Genomic DNA, 24,668 nt, shown 5'->3' on the forward strand with positions numbered 1-24,668 from the left:
ACTAACCATGTTTGTTTAGTATGTTGTTGTTCATTATAGAATAAAAAACAAACTCTTACAGGAACTGTCTCTGACTTCATAGAAGCAGGAGAAGTGATTTTGCAGTCCCCCTCGTTCCTCATCCCAAGGTAAAATGTAATATAATATGCATAGCACACTGCGATAATTTCCTTTCTAAACTTTTTGCCACTGTATTAATGTCTTGGAGTGGTTATTCAAGAGATATGCCTTGATCAGAAGCTGTTGGTTGTTGTGCTAAAATGTTGTTCCTCCTCTGGGTTATATAAGTCACCTGGCAAATGGTCAGTCATGCTTCATTCCTAGAATGAGTCACGATTCTGCCTTTGATCTACTTTGCTGGAGTCTTATAAACAAGGAGTGTGTCATTGGGATATTCATTAATATTCTCTGTAAAGAACTAAAACTGAAGTAAATTATGCTAGTCATAGCTAGAGGACTCATTATGCATGAACAATTCACAAACCATTTAAAGAGATTATACAGTTTGTCATAAAAAGCACTGGTCTTTAATTCTAACTGAATATAAACCTATTTGGGTTGAAATCTTAATTAATGCTTTTACTCTGGTTCATTAACATTGCGATGGTTCAGTGAGATAATGGTCCTCATACCAACCTGGCAGACAATGACCAGAAATATGTGTCTCAAGTGAGGACAGATGCCCAGTAGCCTTATAGGCAAAAAAGGAATCCATCCACATATGGAACATTTATATGTGACAACCACACTTCTCAGCACATGGAAACCAAAATCAATTCTAGATAGATCAAAGAGCTGAATGTAAAAAGCAACATTTAAAAACTTAAAATATATATATGAAAATATTTTATGACTTCACCATAAGGAATGGTTTCTAAAACAAGACATAAAAAAGAGAAAACATGATGGAGAAGTTTTATTACTTTTAAAGAAACAAAATATACTTTTTAAAAAGACAACACACACACACACACACACACACACACACACACTTATACAAAAGAGAAAAGATGAGATGCAGCCTAGGAAAAAATATTTTCAATGCATTTACCAAAAATGAGTTTGAATATAGGATATACAAAGAACTTCTAAAAATCTATAAGAAGATAAATGGCTCAGCAAAAAAAAAAAAAAAAAAAAAAAAGGTAAAATATGTTTTTAAGCAATTCATAGTGGAGGAAACCTGAATTCCCAGTGAAAAGATGTTCACTGGACATACAATCAGAAAAGAAAAATTAAAACTATCCAATTTGTTAAAATTAAGAAATTGACAATATTACATGTTGAGAAGGGTAGATAGAATGGTAGCTCGCACAAATGTGTGTGGAATCTGGAAATGCTACAAGCATTGTGTGGGATTTGGGCTATATCTGAGTAAAGGAAATTAATGAAATTCCACATAGTCAAGCAATTTCACTCCTAGACATATACCTTAAAAAGCATTGTCTATGTTTCCAATGATACAGGCACACAAACAAATCACTGCTACACTGTTATAGAAAGAAATTTGTGGTAGAGTCATAAAATGGAATACTATACAGCAATTAAAAGGAATGAATCAAGTCTCCCTGTATTGACTTAAATAAATCACAAAAATCCATATTCCTGAGATGCACATAATATGTTACAATTTATTTAAATAATATAGTTATTTAATACAATACTATATATGATTTGGGTATGTGCCTATACAGAGTGAAATTAAAAGTTAATGCATGGGGATAAAAATAGCAAATTTATTATACAATTTAGCTCTTGGAGGGAGATGTAATTTGTGTCCGGAGGGCTTAAATTTTGTTTAATATATTTTTACTTAAACTGAGTGATAATTTATAGTCATTTGCTTCACTATTTTCTCCCTCTCTGTCAAATAAGTACATCATAATATTACAATATTATAATATTACATAATATCAGAGTCAGTAAAGTTCTAAATACTCTGTGTGCTGTAGCACCTCAACCCTACAGGCCATCTTCTCATGTGGTTATTGAAATTATGCTCTTGGCAAGTATGTCGTTCTGATGCAGGAATCTCTTCCTTCACTAAGAATGAATTACATGATTTGACATACTAAACTCTGTGATCAGATGTTTCTTTAAAGCACAGTAAGTCAAGAGGATATGCCCATAGTCCTCAGTGAGATCTAAAATCCATGCTGATGGCTCTTTCTCCAAACTGCCAAATTATGCACCAAATTGATCTAGCTGAGTTGGGGAGCAACAGTTGTGATAAATTCCATGTGCCTATTTACATCTGAAATGCTTGCTAAGATGTGGATTCCAGAGTCCCATCCCCATATTTTAATGTATTAAATCTGGTGATGGGTCCATTTCTATACTACTTTGCTTGATTAAGAGGTTTCCTTGGTTCAATGGCAAAAGTTTGGAAAATACCACTTAGAGGAATTCAGTCTCTTGATAAAAATGAATACATAAATGCAAAAGAATCTCAGAGATGTTACTAAGAAAAAAGTAGAAAGAGACATATTTAGATCTACTTGCTTAACGTGAAGGTCTTCACAGAAGGGTAACACCTGTTTTGTGTTTCCAAAGATCCAAGGATCAAGAAAAGTGAGAACCATTATGAGCTGAAATTCTAACAAACAAAAGAAGAAAGGAATGCTATATCCTCAGTATTTGAGAAAATGCAGGAGATTTTCATAGTAATTGATAAAGCTGAAGACTGAAGAGAGGAGTTCTGAATCCAAATGATAGAGCACCTTGAGTGACATGAATGCAGTTTGGACTTCATCAATTATGCTCTAGAAAGTTGAATGACTTGCAGATATGAAGGACATGGATTTAAGTGGGGCAAAAAGGGAGGTGAGTTGTTAGATTAGAAGGCTGATCCAGGAAGTAAAAGGGAGACTAGGTGCAAAGCTATCTGTGGAGAAAAGAGGCTAGGTTCAAGAAAAATGAAAGTATTGGTAAATATATATATATATATTTATAATTTTTTTTCCCCATTACTCAAATGAGGTAGATGAAGTAGAGGGACCTGTCATAGGTTATTCTGCCTGGATGCATGATGGACAAGTTATGACTTGGAAAACCAAGTAGAAGACAAGTATATTAGGAAAAATGACATATGTACCTTTGAATAGTTTCCTTTTACTAATTTTCCTTACAAATTTTTGCAACACATCTCTAGGTGGAGATATCAAGTGATTTTTGGAAATACAAAATATGGTGATCAGGAGCAATGTATGGACTAGAGATATCAAATTTGGATTTTATTTTTGAAACTCTAGAAATACATTACACCATCTGGGGTGACTGAGGACAGACAGAAGATTGAATCTGACAGATAATTTATGCAAAAAGATATGATATAGAGTAAATGCTCCAGAAATGTTAGCTCACTCTTCCGAACTCCAAATCCAGACCAAATTAGATGGCAGAAATTATAATTTATTGGAAATTTTAAAGTGTATAAAAAAATGATAAGGGTTGGAATAGTCAGAGATGACATGTTGGAGGAAAAACATGAACCACCCTGAACAAAGAAATAGGACTGGGTTCAGCAAAGGTGGGAAACCTGCAGATCAGAGAATCCATGTGTGTGGAAATGTGAAGGTGGAGGTGTCCAGCTTCTGTCTCAGAATGAAATAACGGACTCTTCCAGACTCCTTGGTTCTACCTGTGCAAATTGCAAAGTAAATGATGAAGACCTTAATTTTTATGCTTCTTCTCTAACTTCCAAAGATGATGGTACCGTTGGGACGGTGGTTAGAGGTAGGCTTTCTTAATAAAGAAAGAACTCTGTGCTCTGACATCCTTGGAAAATCACTGTTCATAGAAGACTGGTCTGAGGGAGGTGCCAAAAAGGGTTTGGACATGAAAAGGATACATAGGAGATTAAAAAACTATGCTGGAACAAAATTTTAAAAATAATGAAACTTCTTATTTAAATATAATGAGAAAATATAGTTCCATGGTTTACTGGAAAAGCACTCACTGTGTCATGAACGAGAACTTATTTCCAATTTTGGATCTCCCCCTACCAGATGAAAGGCTGTGTATTTTTGTTTAACTTCTCTGAGCTTCAGTTTCTTCATATATTAAAGCAATCTAATAAAAGTCTTACCTCGAAAGAGTGGTGGGAAAATTCAATGGAATATTTATAGACGCCTAACATTGTGTCTACAATTCTTTCCTAAGTGGCCTTGGGTAAGTCAGTTACTTTTCTAGCACCTCTATTTCCTGTAGCGTTGGAGACTTGGCCTGTCCATATGCCAGTAACAGATTTTAGATATAGCCAAGAATGCATTGAGTAATATTGCTCACTCACTTCAACCGCAAGGTTAGAGAGATAAATCATTATGTGACCAGGTTATAAGTCTAGACTCTTGTATAATATTATGGTTATATTTCTGATCTTAGAGATCATGGAGACAGAAATGGAGAAGCAGAGGTTGGGGAGGGGAGTTGGGGAAGGAGGGGAAGACAGAGAAAGGAGGTCAGTTGAGTTTTCCGGGCAATAAGGAGGAACTCATTCTCTAGTGGACTGGATGGAACCTCACCTCCAGTTACATCTCAAATGGTGCATTGCCCCTGCTCATTCATCAAGCTGCCAAAGGCTTGCTTTGCTGCCCTGCTTTTTGTTTTTCTTTTAAAATTCACATCTTAGCAGTCTCTTGAGTTGCCCAGCCTCATAATGAAAGTAACATGGTAAATCTTGCTTAAATAAAAATAGCTCTTAATACATCAAGGATAGATGGATGCCGAAAGGGGAGATCTCACAGCTGAGTATACATGAGTTTCCAAATACTGCAAGCAAGTGTATAGCTTCCCTTTCATTTCTGACCAAAGTTATTTTGTATCTGAATTGATTCCATTATGCAATAAAATAAAGACAATTTTGCAGGCCAATATAATTCTCTTTGCGGGATATTTGGATATTTTTCTTTATTCTGGGCAGTATAGGGTAAGAGAAATTCAGCTTTAAACCTATGGGACTCTCTGAGCAGCTATCTCTGCCCTCCTCCTATGCTCAGCACAGTGCTCAAACACTGGAAATCACTAACCCTTTGCAGGGTACAGCCTAGAAGATGGCAACACTGGTTCAAGGACAGGGGAAGGGAAGGGAAGGAAAGGGAAGTAAACGGAAGCTTGTGGAAAAATCCCCCAAACGTGTGATTAACAGCTATTTTCTGAAGCAAGCCTTCATCAAGGATCTGCAGCTGTGTCATTTGCTTCAGTGCTGCAGATTGTACAGGGCTAACTAGGAAGACACATGCAGGAATATATGTGGTGAAGGGTTAAAGGAAGTCCAAAGGAAGTCCAAAATCTGCGGTAAGGATATGAGATGAATGCCCTCACACCTTACCCTTACCTACTCCTCAGCTTTACCCTTCCCTCCTGTGGGAGGAAGATAGGTTCCTAAGACACACACACAAAAGTCCTCTTACCAACTGGATATTGGTTCTTAGTTGCTGCTGTTTTTGTTTTTGACCTGTTAGGGGTTTTTTGTGGGGGTGGGGGTGGAAAGGGAGGGCTTGATGGACACCCACTAACCAGTTAATAAACCCCATTAATGAAATCAACAGGCTCCAGGCCTTTCAAAAAGCTTTCAAAAGATATAGAAGACAGACAGGTTTTGCAGTAGCAACCTGAATCTCTCAAATAATGGGTCTGAGGAGCATCCAAGTTTGGGCCTGAAAGCCCATCTACCACACTTGTAATAAACTCCTAATAAACAGATGGATTCTCAAGATATTTTCCATTTAATACTACACCCTAGTTCCCAAACAACCATAATTAAGGGGACAAATGGAAAATGGGAAAAGAATGCAATGATATTGTGTCGTCGTCCCCCCCCCCCATGCTCAAAGAGGTATATTTCTTCTGAAAGTTCCCCTTCAAGCAACCAAGCCCCCAGGTGGGCCTTTGTACAGAGTCCTTCTCCTCTGCCCCTTCCTCCAAATGCTCAGGGGGGTTGGGAATCCACCTCCAAATTAAACAATCTCTCACCACTCCTGGAAATACACAAACCATTTCTTAACAGGCCTTTGGAGCACACAGTCTGATAAAAATCACTTGAAAAGAAACAGGGCAGATGACCCAGAGGAGTTTGCAAGGTCAGGGCACTCCCCGGTGAGGACGTGAAAGGTGGGAGTTGCTGAGGTCAGGGTTAAATGACACTACGAAATGAAGGCCCCTGCCCCGCAGTCGCCTTCCTTCATCTACAGATGGAGTCTCTAGTGAGCTCCTGGGTCTGGAAGCCTGCCCCTTCGGAGCCACAGAGAGGCCACGGAAGCGTATTTCAAAGCCGCATCTAAAGCAGCTCACTTAAAAGCGCCAAGAAAAGCCTGGCTGATGACCAGAATTGCCCCGAAACACTTGCTGCCGTCCTCTGGCAGGTTCATCAACGTTTCCCTTCTTCGCTCCTCGTCTCGTTTCCCTTTGGAGTGCAGGTTCTCTAGCACGTTTGGGATGCACCCCCGGGGTTTTCGGGGAGCAGTAGCAGTTTTGAACCGAAGGGCGGAATGGGATGGCTCAGCATGCCATCTCCCCACCTCAACCTGTCTGCCTGATAGCACAGTGGCCCCTAAAAGGATAACCCAGGACCCCTGCGGTCCTTCCTGCGCAGGGCCCTCGGGATGTCGCGGCGCGTGGCCGCTGGGCGCAAGCAGCCCCCGCCGCGCCGCAGCCCCCGCCGATTAGCAGCAGTGGCTGCGGCAGCAGGACCGCCACGCCGAGCTCCCCGCTCCGCCCGCCCGCAGGGCTCTGCCTGCCTCTCCCCATTGTGTCCGCAGCGCTGCGGGGCTGAGAGGCGCGAGCCGCTGCACCCGCGCCAACGCCGAGCCCCAGGCAGGGGGAGCGCGGAACGGAAGAGGGGGCACGGAGAAGGAGCGAGAAAGGGCCCCCAGAAGGGCACCGCGCTTCATCAATAATGCAGAGGCGCCCGGACCTCCCTGCAATACGTTTTCCAGCTAAACGCCACCAACTGGAGCGCTTCCTGGCACGTCCCACGCGTGGGGGTTTTTTATGTGAAAAATGGGACGCACCTTGTTCATTCATCTATCTTCTCTCCCTCTTCCTCGCCCCTCAGATAAAGCCCCCGACCCACCGCCTTAGCTTTAAACCCCCACCGTTCCACATCAGCACTGCACGTCCAGGCAAAAGCTGCATGTTGGAAACGCAGGTCCTGAAAGACTTCACCGCCTGCACATCACTAAGAGTTCATCAAAATTCATCTAGTAATGCATATTTTCAAAGCACCCGTTCTCACCCTCCTCGTTAGAGAACGCTTTCAAAGTTTGGAAGCTCAAATGGCGTCGGAGCTGCTGGTTTCTGTGCCTCTGCCCACATCATAACCACGGTACGCTCAGAGACCCCGAGGTGACGCGGGGAAGTTGCCCAGCACCAACCCCGCAGGCCCCTGATGCTCCGAGCATCCCTAGAAGCAGTTCTCCCGTGTGTCCCCTGGAAGCCCAAATGCGGCAAAGAACCGCTTCACACAAGGGTTAACCCAGCCCCACACAACAGACACAAATCCCGAAACTTCTTTGTGAAGCAGGGGCAGCCCACCCGGAACGGACATCCCGAACAACTTACAAGGGAATAAAAACAAAACAAAACAAAACACACACACACACACACAAACACACACAAACCAAAAACCAAAACAAAACCCAAGGCATCCCTGCAGGGAAACTTGTTGAATCCCGCCCGAGCGTACGGCTGCAATTTCCGATTTAGCCTGAAGGTTTCTGATTCTACCCTCCCTCCCCAAATACCCCAGTGCACCAGTCACAATTTCTGGACAAACTGCGGGGTCCTGTCCGCACCCATTCTGCCCTCCAGCACCCGCCGATGGAAAACCGAGCGTGTCCCTTTTGACAGTTTCTAAAGCCGGCTGTCACTTCCTTTGCAATCATTTGGGAGACTTACCCTTCCAGAGGACTGTTTCCGAAATCTAGCGGTTCCGTGGTGCAGGCGCAGCCCTTCAACTTTGCTGTGCACGGAGACCTTCCCGAGTTTAAAGCAAGCCAAAGCTGTCTGGGACTTTTAAACCCAAGAGTGGGGAAATTAGGGAAACAGTGAAGTCGGGTTCCTTCTCAGTATCAGCACCCTGGAAAAATCCAATCCTTCTTCGGTAGAGAATTCTTTGAAACCCGTTATCTGTATTACTATTAATGCGCAGAGCAGACGGCATTGCATGCAAATAGGTCCAAGTGTGCGCTTCTATTGGTGGCTGCGGAGGCCCCTGGGTCCTACTGCTCCGGCTCTAAACTACACAGCAACACTACGCACGCAGCTTTGGAGGCGCGGAGGGGAAAATGGATTTAATTGATTCGTTACCTCTGGTATTGTAATGCCTGCTGCGATGTTTAACCGAGGAAAAAACCCTCACATCTGAACTCCTGTCATGTGATCTATCATTTCATTTTTGCTTTTAATTGTCTCCGCCGAGTGGCTTTGCAAATACAAAGGATTTTAAAAGAACATTTTCTAAAGAAAATTCACAGATACTTTTGGCAGAAAAAGCCTCTTTTCTGCTCTCTATAATGCATCATTTGGATATGAATCCAAGAAGTGTTTCTATAGTTAAATACTACTGCACTTCACTTAATGTAAAATAACACTTAATTTCATTCTTGAAAATGCATGGCTACTCCAAATTAAATGAGTAGGTTAAAACGGTAGAAGCTAATATATGAATGTGCTGATTATAGAACATGGGGCATATATTTTAAATGATACCAAAAATGCATCAATGACAATGCCATGGGCGTCATTTTTATTTTACAAAGTAAATTCAGAAATATTTTATTTGTGAATACTGATAACAGAAATATAAATCAACATAAAGACGTTGGTAATGTCACAAGATTTCAAGCGTTTACTATAAATTGCCACATCTTCTTTTTACAGTTTCCCCTCTAACAAACCCAATAGTAATGCAAATTGACATAAGGAGGGAGACTGAAAGTGAGGCAGGCCTATGATGAGTGGTGTTTTGAAATATTGTAACATTGGGGAAAAACACTTCAGCACATCATCATTAAACGTATCTATCTTAAAAGTTAGAATATTACTCAGTCTTTCCGTGTGAACTTAAAGCCCTTAAGCATCGTTTTCCCTTGACCTTTAATTTTGTGGAGGAAAAGAAATTCTCATGTAAACTGAAATGACACACTCTCCACCAAGTTCCATCGAAGATATTTGCTGATATTACAGCTTAGGAAATAGCATGATTTTATTGTGCTTGAGATGTAAATAGTAATGTAAATTTAATTACAAAATTATTATGGCTATAATTTACAGCTGAATGTTGTTAGGCAGTGTATACACTGAATAAGGTCAGCAACAACCAACTCATAAATTCACCATCCATGTGTAAACTAAATAAATGAAAATGCAAAAGGCAAAAATACAACAGAATTGAGATCCCATTCCAAATATATGTATAGCATTTGAATTTATGTAGTATGTGCTACAATCCTCCTTCATTTCCATAACTCCTTTCTCTTCCAGACCCTTCCCCTCCCCCATCAGTAACCCTTGACAACAGAAGTGTTACTTTGGGTCCAGGTTTCCAGGTTGCCTTTGCTGCTTTCCAGACCTAACTTAGAGCTTACATTCTTGTAGGAGACAGAATCAACCCTTGCATGATTGAGGTGTGAAAGAAGAGAGTTGCCTTCAGGGTAAGAAAACTGAGTATTCTTATGTATATTTCAAAAATTTTCACCTAATATATATCCTGAAACATCCATGACCACTAATTTAGAGTGAAAAGACATGATCAATTGACATTACATCAGAGTCAATTTGCACCATTTTCCCACTGCTATTGTATTTCTGGAACAGCCTTTTGGAATGTCTTTTATTCAGGGTGGTTACAATCACTTTAGGCTAGGTTCAGAATTTTTCAATTTACAATGAAGTTAACATGAAAGTATCAAGATACTATTATATTCAGTATAAGACTGAAGGACTCATTGTCTGTAAAAAGAAAAAAAAAGAAGCTATTATTTGGTATAGTAAGAAAAGGATAATGACCATGCAAAGTTGAATGGAGAAGACTGATGGTCAATTCTTTTTTAAAACAAGTATATTATTAAAGAAAAAAAAAAACAAATGTATTACTGGTCTTCCAACTTCCTGTTACAAGTAGGGCTGAAAAAAATAATCATTTCCAGTCTAAGTGCACATTGAAAGTTGTGCATTTAATGAATATCTTTTTCAGAACTGAGAGAAGATATGTTTTATTCAGGCAGAGTTTGTACAAAATTAATGCAATTTATCTATGACCATAATTTAATAGAGAATTTGAGTAGTGGGCAAATAAGAATAAATAAATAAAAGCCAGCCTATTAACAAGCTTAATGTACAAGTGTTTGATCAATTTCATTCACTTTCTGCATAAAAGGTCAAAGGAAACATATAGCAGTTGATCAGAATCATAAATTCAACTTATATATTTTTCAAGAAAAAAGATAATTCAACAATCTCTTCAATAAGTTACTTGTGTTTATCCAAATTATGCTCATATATTTTGAGATATATAACATGTGGTATATTATATATACATATTTATAAATATTTAAAATATATTACTTGGATATAGGGGTAAGAAATATTTAAACAAGTAATATTAAAACCATAATAGTTTTCACCATTCCTAAACTGTAAAAGTATCCTTGATCTATTCTTTACTATTTGAAGTACCCTTGGACTCCTCATTTTGTCAGTACAGTTTTCAAGGACAATATATGCTCTGTCAGAAACTGATTTCCATTATGCCCTTGATCATGATGACAATGTATTATTGTGGCTAATGTGAGCATCTATAAAAGTTGGAAAGCAAAACATACCTGGCATATCCCTGTATCCCATTACTGTAATCAACTTTCTTTCTAAATTTAAATCAGTAAACGTGTAATAACATACCATTTGGTGAAATTTAATGAACTCCAAAGACATTCAGCTACTATCCAAGCTATTTTTAAAATTCTGTGTCTTCAATAATTTTGAAATATGCATAGGTTAAAAAATTTCAAAGTTACAGGCATGAATCCATTTGTCTACTTTAAATAGAAAATGTATTCATGCTTGATTTTTGACAGATGAAAAGGAAATTAGCAGACATAAATTATACTTTGAAAGTAGAAATATAAAATTAAGGATGTGGTCAAATGGATATTTTTTTTCAGTAGTAAATCAGTACTAAGTAAGCAGTAATATTCATACCAGTTGCTAACTGGGATACTATGATGTATTGAATAATTCACTAAAACATCTTCTAAATACTGTAGAAAGTTGCAAAAGATTACATGTAAATACATGGCTCATAAATTAATTTGGCCAATTGTTAAACAAGGTGAAGAAAGTACAACTCGGAAGTTAAAAATAAACCTATAGAAGATACTAAGTTTGTGGAGAACTATGGACCTCAGAATGATAAACTAAACTTGACACTAAGTAGAAGAGATGAGAACTTCATGGTACAGTGATTTTGGTAAGATGATCACCATGAAAAGAATGCTCATCATATTTAGAATCTTAGTAAAAATTGGCAAGCCGAAGAGGCATGGAGGAGGATGTGTTACTGTATATCAAACAGGACTGTAAAGCAAGCAAGATAAAAGTTGACAAAAATGTAGAAGTGAAATAGTTTGGCAAAAGATAAAAGAGGAAACAACAAAACAAAAGAGAAATGGGGGACATATCTTTTACAGTACACTGAGATTAGAGGAAGCATTAATAAACAGTTTTAATTCAAATATTAAGTTCTTAAGAATATGTTACGTATTAATCCTAGAAAATCTGTGAATAAAAACTACAAATATTTTTGTGAAAAAGAGATAAAAACATGTAGACCTATCTAAAATGTTTATAAAATGTGAGATAATGTTTAGTTACAGCAAATAAACAAAGGGATGGGGCTATCAATTGGAGAATACTACATATATATGTAAAATGAACTATTATTTCCAATATAATGCTAAACACGCAGTCGATTCTTTGTATGCTTATTATATCAAGCCTAATGGTCAGATCTTGTGATTTGCCTTTCTGAAGATACGAACTGGTTATACTATTTAGAAGGAACTCTGTAGTAACCAAAGTCTCACATATTTAAAAGCCACTTCTTAGTCTATTTTAAGGAATCCTTTAGGACTTGCTTACAAAGCATACCGAAACAGTAATTATTTTAAACTTTGTTTTTATTCATACACCAAATTCTTATGATTAAATTCACTCAAAAATGTAATGTTATTTGCTTTTGTCCGAGACTAAACTCTGCCTTTATAAAAGTAATAATAAAGTCGAGTCACTTGCTCATTTAGTGAATATTGAATCTACTTTTCATGGTACTGTGTCAGATACATAAAAGTGGATGACAATACAACAGAAATTGCGACTACCCTTATTTTTATGTAAAAGCGAAGAGAAATGAATATGACAGCATCACTGTCTAGGAAGGGACAGATTGCAGAATACAAATTTTAATATTAAATAATAGTAATGTTAAATATAGTAGTTTGTGTTTCCTATGCTGGAGCTTAGTAACAGAAAACCTACTTAAAATAAGGTTTTATGCCTTTCCTTATTATTTTTTAAATACCTTCCCCTGTCATATTCCCAAGAATGCTACTTCTCTTAGGCAGCATTTAAGTGTAGGTAATCAGCATACATTTTATTTAGAAGCAGAAAAGTGAATTTTGATGGTTTTCAGTTTAAATATCTGTACAATACTTTGGTGTGATGAGTCAGTTTTCATGTTGGTTTCTTTTCTTATGGTCGTAAAGACATATTATTCTTCAATTGTATGACTCACTTGTCAAATAATTGTTTCCTAAGATTAAATAATGGATGGATGGAGAGCTACATGCCAATAGGTGATGGGATTAGAGAAGTAATTGAAAGGGTAGATTAAGAGTAGATTTTGGCTCTGGAAGTGATGGTAGAAAGGGCTATGACTATTCTGGTAATATAATTGCATTAAGTAAAATTTATAAAAGAACACTAAATATTCATAAATGTATATATTTTTAACCCAAGAGCTTTTAAAATGGAACGTGGGTTCTGAAGGGCAAAGATCCAATAATTCAATTCGGACAAGCAAGTAAATTAACATAAAAAATTAAAAATAGAGTAAGAATAACTAATTTTTAAAATAAAGATTGGCTCAGACTGAAAAAAATAGTTTGGGAAAGGCCAAAATCTGGGAGTGAGACTTGAAGAATAAAATGAAGCACTCATACCCGACTTCCTGAAAGGTGGAACAAAATTAATGAATAAGTAGACACTGGGAACTACTTGAATCTTAAATTTTCTTTTGGCCTCGTCATTGAGGTAAAACATTTCCAAATTCAAAGGAGATATAATATTTATGATTAAGAAAAAACTAAACCTATTTAAACTCATTAATATCTGTGTGTTGTGAATATGGGTGACTCCCTTTCTTTTTGTTTTTTTTGTTTGTTTGTTTGTTTGTTTGTTCCATGTTCCAAAAGGCACATGTATTAATTTTGTCAAAGAAATAAATTAAAAAGTAAATTTTAATATTAAGTCAAATAAACACATATTTTCATTTATCTCATATTATTTCTGTACTTTAGGAAGGTCACTAGCCTTTTTAACCTCAGATCACTGTTTTCTCATGTAGAAATAAAAACTTGTTACTGTGAAAATACATGTATGACAAGGTTTTGTAAACTTTATATTTTTAAAATAATGTTAATTGATATTTAGAAGAATGCCTAGCTATTTTAATTTCATTCAACTATTTCATACCAGGAAGATTACAAACCATCCTGTAAGTTACAAATATGATCACCAAAGCACTCTGTAATATTTTTAGAATTTTTTAAGGACATACAAAAACGTTCTTCTTTTCTAAAATAAGGAAGTGGGGACTAAAACAGTAAATAATAAGAAATTGCCTGAACAATTTCAAGAATGGGCTTATTAAGATATCTTGTAAACGATTAGGGCATTTGGAGGCACAAAATGGCATGGGTGTAAGAAGGAATCCTATGTGGCAAGACTTATTTTTTTATATTTCCTGAGTTAGACAGCTTTTAGATCATGAGAGTGTCTTAAAAGGAGTTTGTCTTGATGCTGGATAAGCATTTGACAAGGGCTTTGTCATTTCATTGTATACAAAGCAGAGGAAAAACTGGCTGGATGATAGTACATTTAGGTGGATTTGTAGCTAATTAAACAAGTGGACTTCCTGGCAAATGTCCTGCCACAAGCCTGTGTACTTGATTCTGTGAGGTGTAACATATATATTTTCAGTGAAGAAATCTTCATCAAATACACAATATATCTTAGCTAAGGTATAGCTAAGAGGGAGAACTAACATCTTGAAAAACTACCTGAATATGAAGGAAATGGACATTCAAAATTTATTTAAAAATAGGTAAACACGTAAAAGCTGAAATACAACATCAAGGAATAGAGTATTTGAAAATTAAGTTGAGAACAATGAGAAACCACCTATGGGGTTAAGCCAACCATAAGCTCAAGAGAAGTTAATGGTGTGATGGTAGAACTAATAAAACAATCTGGAAGGAAGGAAGGAAGAAAAGAGAGAGAGAGAGAAAAAAAAGAGAGGGAGAAAGAAAGAAAAAAAAAAAAAGAAAATCAGAAAATAGGGTATAAACCAGGAGAGTGATAGATCTCATGCTAACATATGGGGGAAAAAGTAGGAACATAGATACTTAACCCAGGGAAAGGATTTTTTTAGAAATCATGATTGTTGACTTCTTTTGTAGAGCTATCATAAGGAAGAAATGGTGAGACATGCACAATATGTTATTCTGGCACTCTTTAAGTATAAAAATATATGGTTCTTATTTCTATAAAAAGAAATAAGCTTGGCTATATTGGCTAATGGATATTCATTTATTAAATATAATATGAAAAAGATACTAGCCAATTCATATATTGAATATAATATGAACTTTGGACCTAACTAGTCTTCAGATTCCAGCAAGGAATACAAAATATAAGTTATATTAGAATAAAAGATGCTTGTTTAAGTTAAGCTGGGTCTCCCTGATCCATTTATGAGGACTTCTTAATTCCAATTATGCACATAAATGTGCATAAAACTGCCCAGAAAGAGGCACATAGGGAAGGCAAGAAAGATAAAGAGCATGATATGTGTAAATTATAATGTTCCTTGTATCATTCAACAAAAACATGCAAAATAAGCTAACTGTATTCTTTTGCCAGAAAGTTAATGATGATGGCATGAATTATGATAAAACTGTAAATTCTTGGCACAAAATGATAATTCTAAGAAGATTTATTTTTAAAAATAAAGATAAAGTGTTTCACTGAGATAATTTAGGTGTACTTTGCCAAATTAAACAAATGATTTATTACTTTTTAACCAGAATAATGTCTAATTTTTATAAAAAGTTAGTGTGTATTTCTTCATGCACCTATGTTTTGCAAACTGAGAAGAAAAGTCTTACTTGAAAACTATTTAATTAACACACTCCATAACTATCCATGCAGAATAAACAGATTAAATGATGGTTACATGGAGAAAATACAAAAGATTTATGTTATTGTACACATGGTTTTTTATGATACTGATCTGTCCAATTGAATGTTTATTGTGTTATTTAGTAAACTAAATGTCAAAAACCTCCACTGAAGGGGCTCCTGGGTGGCTTAGTCCATCAGGCATCTGAGTTTTGATTTTGGATCAGATCATGACCTCAGGGTTTTGAGACTGAGCATCAGGCTCTGGGCTGGGTGGAGTTGCTTGACTCTCTTTCCCTCTCCCTCTGTCCCTCCTGCCCCCACTCTCTCTCCCTCTCAGACAAAAAGGGAAACAAACTGTGCACTGAAAAAAAATGGACTCCAAAATTTAAATTATTCCAAGAGGTCAAAACAAATTCAAAGAAGGATAAACAATATACAACTTGTGCTGAAAAACTAGTATGCTAGACTTAACAGAGGGAGTAAAGCTCTTGTTTGCAGTCATAACTTGAAAATAATTGAATATATTAATCAGAAAAAAATTATTGATGCATGCAAGAATGATATGTTTATCAAGAAAAAGAAACCAAATGGTTAACGCGAATGAAAATGGGATAAATATCCTTGCTTATAAAATTGTTTATTAAACACAGGAGAAAGTCCAATAAGCAGAATGTCAGGTGAAAAAAACTTTAGAATGAGTGATCTTTTAAAATTTTAGTTCACTAAATAATAGATAACATACGTTACAACATGAATGTGCACACACATGCATGTTATAGGACACAAATACTGTGTGTGTGTGTGTGTGTGTGTGTGTGTATTAAAGGATGCAGAATCTTTACATTGATACATCTCTCTGCTTGAACATCTGGTATCCTTTTGCATGGAAGGGAAACTTGAGTAGTCCAGGTATCTACTAAAAAAAGGAAGATAATTTTGTTGTGTGTAATAGAGTGTATTCACGTTTGACAAATAAGTGTCCCTTCCTGAGGTTCCTCTCCCTTCAAGAAGACCACACATCTCCATGTGAATTAGCTACAATTAATGAAGTTTTAGCAGAATCTTTAAGAGCCAGAACCTGACTTACTATATTTTTTTTGTCCCCCTTACTAGATGATGGCTTGTCTTCCCAATAGAAACTGCTTAGTCCCTCTGGGTTCCTGGGGTGGTGACAAGGAATCAAGTCACAGATGACTTACAGAAAGGATATTGCGTCTGTGGAAAATGAACCTATATTATGGTAAGCACTTCAGATTGGGGAGCATTAGTTATTGCAGCATAATCTAGAAACCCCAACTAAAACAGTGTGGAATTGAAGAAACAAGCTTCCATGAATGATTTTCTGTATACAGCCATACAGTAACGAGACACTAGTTTCTATTCTCAGTAACCACTCCTGAGAGAGTTGAAATATATTGTCTCCATGGCTACGTCAGCATAACTATAAAGATAACAAAATAGCTCTAAAACAAAAATAGCCTTTACTTTTAAATAGTCTTAAATCTCCTTTTAAGTGCTTTCAAAATTTGAGCTATTTGAAATTTCCACTTATGGCCTTTATTTAAAGGCTGATAGCTATAATAGAAAGAGTGAATTAAGAGGTCCCAGTGATCTTGCTACCTAATTTGAGCTCATCTTGGGTTTGAATTTTCAAACCAGAAGTGTAGAAGGCAGAGGAGAAAGAAATACATTCAACTGATTATAAAAATTTAGTAATCTGAGAACCATCATGTTTTGCCGGAAAGAAATTCCCACAAATAATTTTATAGACTGTTACTTAATATTTACCTAAAAAATAAAAAACTCAAACAAAGATAGAATTACTGATATTAAAAATAAAATTAAGCACCTTTCAAATTAATAATTTATATGAAAACCAAATTCTTCAAATTATAGAATTATAGATTGATTAATGTCCCATTAAAAAAAAATCACTGAATCCAACCTGCTCAAAACAGGGAATAATGATAGTGGTAGTATGAAGGATTAAAAACAAATTATAAAGCACCTAAAAGATAATGGATCCATAGACTAGAAATAGATGCAGCTTATGAATAATAAATCTTGCCAAAATAGAACCACAGATTACTTTACTTGTATTATAAAATTTAAAACACAATGGTTAGTAGATGCAACCAAATAAATAACTCATATCCCGAAGTATAGAAAGTATGTTTGATAATTGATTACAACTTAAACAAAAGTTTATAGAAAATTGTGAGATCATGAGCCTTACAGAAATGTACTACGTAGGAGGGTGCTGCAAAAAAAAAAAGATAATAAATTCCATTTCAGTGAAGATGATTTATGAACTGGTATAGAACATAAACAGCACATTGCTTAAGTTCGCACATTTTTTATGACTTGCTTTTTGACTGGGTATATGTATTTTTTTAAAAAAGATTTTATTTATTTATTTGAGAGAGAGAGAAAGAGCATGAGCAGGGGGCCTGTGGGGGGGGGGCGCGGAAGGGGAGAAGCAGACACTCTGCTGAGCAGGGAGCCTGGTGCAGGCCCTATCCGGGACCTGGGGATCATGACCTGAGTTGAAGGCAGGCGCTTAACCAGCTGAGCCACCCAGGTGCCCAGATTGGCTGTATGTATTTTAACAGTACTTAGGGGAAGGCATGTAAATAAAGAAACTTTATGATTTTGCCATGATCATCAGGAAAAGCAATATAGATCCCTCAGCAAATTTTGAGAACCCTTTTTTCCCCAGAAAATAAGTAATATTAAGCCTAATTTCAACCATAATAGTTTAAATCCCATTTGCAAAATTATACTATCTCTCATTCAAGTTATATGGCATTCTGAAATGAATCATTGACCCGTAAAATAAATTACTAGTGTGAAATAACACTGTGATTAATAGCTTTTGGATCCATCCTATGGTTTTCCTCAGAGGGAGTTCTGCTTTACAAAGCGATACTAAAACACCATAGGAAAAACCATCTCCCCATCTTCTTACATGAACTAGGAGAATGTGGTTCATACCACATTCTACTCCAGGCTGACTTTTCAACACAGTCAACATTACCATAGATCATATTCACAATAATATCATTTAGCATATGGAGGGTACACAGAAAATGCAGCAGAGAAACAAAAAGGCCTTACAATATTTGAATCTGAGACCTATCTTTTGGCATTGATTGGTATTTATTGCCCATAATTTTCAGTTTTTTTTTTTTTTTAATTTACCTATGTGACAGAGATCACAAGTAGGCAGAGAGGCAGGCAGAGAGAGAGGAAGGGAAGCAGGCTCCCTGCTGAGCAGAGAGCCTGATGTGGGGCTTGATCCCAGGACCCTGGGATCATGACCCAAGTCAAAGGCAGAGGCTTTAACCCACTGAGCCACCCAGATGCCCCAATTTTCAGTATTTCTATACCTCTGGAAAATAGACTGTTAGAAAGTTGAGGCCAAAGCATATGCTAAAAGGAAAAAGACCTCACTTGACAGGCTATCTTTACAGCACTTTCCAAGCCCTCCAGGCTCTTTCAACCACACCCTTCGTCCTGGACTGCACAGAGTCCCTCACACAGTCTGGGCTACTGTCTTTTCCTGCGTGGAAAAGGCGCTTTCTAGATCTGCTACATCTCCTTTCAGTCCACTTTAACAAATAGCCTACAGTGCGTCTCGTCCTTATTATGAGTCGTGAACTCTCCATTGAGAGCTGAAGTATTTCATCTGAGAACATTTCGTGTTTTCTGTGTACTCCAAAAGATTTGCATTTTATCTGGAAATCTTCGTATCTGCCTCTAATTTAAGCAACAGGAGGATGTGAAATACGAGATATCCTGGCTAAATATATTTTATTCTCCCTCGAAGTTGCTTTAGGTTGGAAAGCCTGAACATATTTCGCAGGTGGGAGGGAGATCACTGCTGTAGGAAGAATTGAGATGGGTAAAACCAGTCCAGGACTCCATTTGAAAGTATGGGATTCGATACTCCCTTTAGAGCTTATGTTAGTGCGGTTCCTAGCTAAAGGTGAAGACCCAATTTGCTTTTTAAAATTAACTCTACAAAGCAGTTTAATGAACACCATAGACTGAAAAAAGGAGGAAAACCAATCTACCCTATTCAGAAGCTTATGAAAATTGCATAGTAAAGTATACAGAAAACACCCTAAAACGACAGGCTGCCTAACTAATTATATAGTTAGTAAAGTGCAACCTAGACATAAATACTATTGAGGACAATAAAAAAAGAATCATCTCTGGGAGGTGAGATTAGGTTAGGCAGAAATAAGACCAATTCAATTTCTTTAAAAACTGACCACAATACAGAGAAGAAATAGAGATTTCTCAATGTGAGAAAACTGTGAACAAATGAAACTTCAGGAAGGAACAATAAAAATGATTAAGGGTATAAATGAAATGATTAATGGACAGAGATTAAAAGACAGTATCCATTAAATTTGGTAAAAAGACTAACGGGAAAGTCAATCACTTGAAAGCATCCGAAGGGTAAAGAAAGAGGGGAGAAAGAACAAATTTTAGGTTAGTCAAGAGAAAATAACCAGAAGTGATGGGATGAAATTGAGTATAGGAAATTTTTGAGTGACTATCACAGAAAAGGCGGCTTTGTTAGGTCTATTAGGCTGAGGAATTGTTTCCTAAGGGACTGAGTAAAAAGCCCCTTTGCTTTAGCCATTTATGTAGAGCAGACAAAGAAGTGGGTAATGGTGTAGGAAACAATTCTATATTCACAAAATTATGGACATTATGATCTAATAGCTCCTGTCCTGCCAGCACAAAAAGTCTCTAATGCACATAATTCTTTGGCTTCCAGCTTTTGCATTTTCTCATTTTAGGAAAAGCTGGTAGAACCCTGAACGGGGACCTTGAAAATGGACTTCTTCCCTTTACTTCCATGACTTCTGTAACTGCATCACTTTTCCATTTTCATGTAATTTACTATATTAGTATTGGTGAATTACAAGTCCTTTAGCAAGAAAGATATTCAAATGTGTGATTTCCAAATAAATGTTGGTTTGCAATATGAGAATCTTAGTGACACATCTGGTTGCTCTACTAGCCAACTTAAAACCCAATAAAGATTGCTTTCATCCCCTTGGTTTGATAATGTTTTTAAGATATCTTATAATCATAAAAAAGATATAACCATAACAAAGCTGTGATCTATCTAGCATTTAAACATGAAAGATTTAGCATGTAAAATTTTTGTCTTTATACACTGCCCCATGAAACTGATAGTCGTAACAACGATTCTGTGATACATAGAAGATATCTTCAGAATCACTTCAACAACAACATTGCATATTTTGGCTTATTCCAGTGTAGTCCGTCTAATTTAAAAGGGGAGCGATCCATGTATTTTATGAACATTAACTCTAAACTTTAAAAATTGATCATCTAGGATAACATGGTGCTGAATGTGTTAGATAAGAATTTCTCCCCTAAGTAATCAGCTTGTGTTTTTTGTCATGAGGGTTTTTATCCAGAAGCACAAAAGGATTTACCTAGCATTATGTATGGGGTGAAATAGAACTGAGCTGCTAAAAGTTGTTGATAATACTTGAGGGTTTTAAAAATATACTTACATATTCTCTTATTTAATCTTCACCATTACCCTCTACGTAGATTCCAGCTCAATGAAATTAAATGACTTGCCCAGCATCACTCATTTGTGCCACAGTAGGACGCTGGTATCATGCCCTCAGGCTTTAAGCACTGGTTTTCTTTACACTGCATGCTTTGGTTTCTCACAATAAAATAGGCAATAAACTTTTCTAAACAAACGTTTCATTTTCAGTTTGTGAGATCATCCTCCCTGGGCATGAAGCAACATGTTATAACCAAAGAAGAAACAGACTATAAGTCAGAAGTCTGGAATTCTACTCTTGGTTACATTGCTAACTGTCAGATCTGGAGTAAGTCACGGAGTCTCAGTTTCCTCTGCTATCCATATTGGGTTACATAGTGTTCAACAAAATTATTCAACTCTAAAATCTGATCCAAAACCGTAATGGCATGGCTTTCAAATGTGAAACCACTTTTTAAAAACTAATTTTTAAATCTAATTTTAGATAAAATTAATTTTAGGTTAAATTAACTTTAATTTTAGATAAAATCTAATTTTGTGTCTAATTTTATCCTTTCAATTTTGTATCTAACACTTTCATTAACTCTGAAGAGCTATCCAACAAACTTGAAAACTTCCTCATTTGTGCAACAATGTAAATTAATTCACCAGATGATAGGCATTGTTTAATGGGTAAATAAATTATAATTTATAATAAATACTAAGCAATTTCTGTAAAAATATTCCTAACATTTTTATTTCAGAAATCTATTTACATTTTCAGTCTTTGGGAGGAGTGAGGTATATATATATATATATATATATATATTTAGGTACTAAAAACATGAAGGAATCAATGTCAGTTTCCCATCAGCTTAGGGATTTATTCTTTTCAAAGGCAGCAAAGTGATAGAGTTTGTATTCTTGCTCTCCTCTGCACTTCTTAGACCACTGTCAATTTCCAGACTTGGCACTTTAAGAAGAATATAATAACCTGGGGTATTTCCAGAGAAGAATGACTCTGAGGATAAGGAGAGCCAAAATAATATAACATGCTTACAATATTGAAGACACTGAGGATGTTTGTTTATGGTGCAAAAGTAGATTCAGATCATTTTTGATAACCAACGAGGTACTTTTCTCTTTGATATGATTAGTGTCCTGGAGAAAATAATGTATCAGTACAAAGAGTCACATGATAAGACAAGGTGCGATTTATTCTGTCCCCCTAGCATGAGCATACACACTTGTGCAACGTTATCCACTACATACAAATTCAATACGATAGTCATATAGTAGTGAAAATAACATTTGTTCTTATTTTTAAACTAATCCATCTATCTGAGCAAAACCTGGTGTTTCCTGGAAGATTCATAAATTTATGAAGCTGCCAGATACTATGTTAGTCTTCGCAGATACAGCAAGAAATAAACCTACAAATATCCTGCCCCCAGAGGCTTCTATTCTAGTGGTGTGAAACAGATAAATAAGAAAACAAATAGAATGCAGGATGACTAAAGACCATGATGACTGAAATGAAACACACACACACACACACACACACACACACACAAACACACAGATGAATGACCAAGAGGAAAAAGGCCACAGTACCTTGGTGCACAGAGGAAGACTGTTTGAGGAAGTTTCATATATATATTTTTTAAGATTTTATTTATTTATTTGACGGACAGAGATCACAAGAAGGCAGAGAGGCAGGCAGAGAGAGAGGAGGAAGCAGGCTCCCTGCTGAACAGAGAGCCCTATGCGGGGCTGGATCCCAGGACCCCGACCTTGACCTGAGCAGAAGGCAGAGGCTTTAACCCACTGAGACACCCAGGCACCCCAGGAAGTTTCATTTAAGTGAATATCTTACACATAAAAAAATAAGTCAGCTAGATACAGAGCTAGAAGAACCACAACTCGGGTACATGGATGAAAGAGGAGGAAGAATGAGTGAGAGCATAGGGGAAAAATAGCAATCAGTGGAATAGAGAACTAGGTCAGGTGAATGGATCTACACAACAAGATGGGAAAGAGAGCCATGGTAACAATGGATGGATGGGTGCTTGTTATTGTATCAAAGGCAAGAACAAGCATGGATGTATGGAATGAGCGAATTATATCTGCTATCTATACTAGAAGAAGAGGGGCATCTGGGTGGCTCAGTGGGTTAAGCCTCTGCCTTTGGTTCGCGTCATGGTCTCAGGGTCCCGGGATAGAGCCTGCGTCTGCCTCTCTGCTCAGCGGGGAGCCTGCTTCCCGCTCTCTTTCTGACTGCTGCTCTGCTTACTTGTGATCTCTCTCTCTCTCTGTCTGATAAATAAATAAAATCTTAAAAAAAAGAAGAAGAAAAAGAAGAGTGAATTTAAGAATATTATTAAATCTAAGAAAATTATCTCGGTTAATACAGGGACTTTTGAGAAATCATTTCCTTCTTCTTCCCATATTCAGTATATTCACAAAAACATGCACACAGAGGTTTGTGGAAGCTTTATGTCTAATTGCCAAAGCTTGGAGCCAACCACGAGATCTTTTAGTAGGTAAATGGGTGAATTGTGATACCTCCAGAGAGGGGGACTGTAACTCAGCACTAAGAGGAAATGAGCTATCAAGCCATGAGAAGACATAAAGGAAACTTAAAAATGCACATTACTAAGTGAAAAGAAACCAACTGGAAAAGGCAACACACTGTATGATTTCAACTCTACAACATTCTCAAAGAGGCAAAACTGCAAGAGGCAGTAAACAGACCAGTGGCTGTCAGGGGGTGGAGAAGGGAGGGCAGAGCACAGAGAATTTTCAGGGCAGTGAAACTATTCTACAGGGACTACAATGGTGGGTACATATTACTTATTTGTCAAAATCTATAGAATAGATAACACCAATAGTGAGCCATGAGGTAAACTCCAGACTTTGGGTAATTATGATGTGCCAGTGTAGATTCCCTGACTGTAACAATGTACCATTCTGCAGCGGGGTGTTAAATATGCAGAAGGTAATGCATGTGGGGAGGCCAGGACTATGTGGGACATCTCTGTATCTTCCTTTCAATTTTGTGAACCTTAAACTGCTCTAAAAAAAAAGTTTTAAAAATTAAATTATAACAATTTACTTGATAGTTCAATCCTCAAAAAGTAAGATTTATGTATGTGAAAGGCTATGAGTGGCTTAGGTCTTGATCATTCATTCATTCACTCATTCATTCAGTATTTATTGAGCACTTCTTATGTGTCGGGAAATCTTCTAAGCAAAAGGAACACAATAAAAACACATTTCTTCATCATGCTTATAGTCTACTAGAATAACACGTTATTCAGTAACAAGTTAAATGCTGTATAGCTTTGTTGGCCATTTTCGTATTTGGTTCGGTTTCTTTTTCTGCTCTTCTCTGCCATGCTCTGCATATCAGGTAATTACACCTTCAGGGCTTCCTTAATATCAAAGCTACAGGTAGGTTTTCCAATTGGAGGCATTTACAGAATACTGGAGGTTGTGAGGAGAGGAAAAGACAGGTTATTTCATACATCTTTCCCCTTTGGGGGGATTCTCTCCCAGCAGCTGTGTCTTCTACTTCCTCCAAATCTGTACCACCTGTTTGACAGCCCCTCAGAGAAATGCAAATTAAATGTAAATTAAAAGTGTAATGAAAGACCATTTCGCA

The 24,668-nt window shown here is 36.8% G+C and overlaps 1 protein-coding gene across 5 annotated transcripts in view; it reads right to left on the bottom strand.

Moving 5' to 3' along the window:
• ROBO1 (roundabout guidance receptor 1) overlaps positions 1-8,141 on the bottom strand; it is a 1,191,004-nt gene extending 1,182,863 nt beyond the window's left edge. For all 5 annotated transcript variants that reach the window (XM_044251144.1, XM_044251142.1, XM_044251145.1 and 2 more), the window contains exon 1: positions 7,897-8,141. The gene's annotated coding sequence lies outside the window, so the exon portion shown is untranslated. The remainder of the gene's footprint in view (positions 1-7,896) is intronic.
• Between the last annotated feature and the right edge of the window lie 16,527 nt (positions 8,142-24,668).

The sequence above is a fragment of the Neovison vison genome, chromosome 6, assembly GCF_020171115.1.
Source record: "Neovison vison isolate M4711 chromosome 6, ASM_NN_V1, whole genome shotgun sequence".
NCBI lineage: Eukaryota > Metazoa > Chordata > Mammalia > Carnivora > Mustelidae > Neogale > Neogale vison.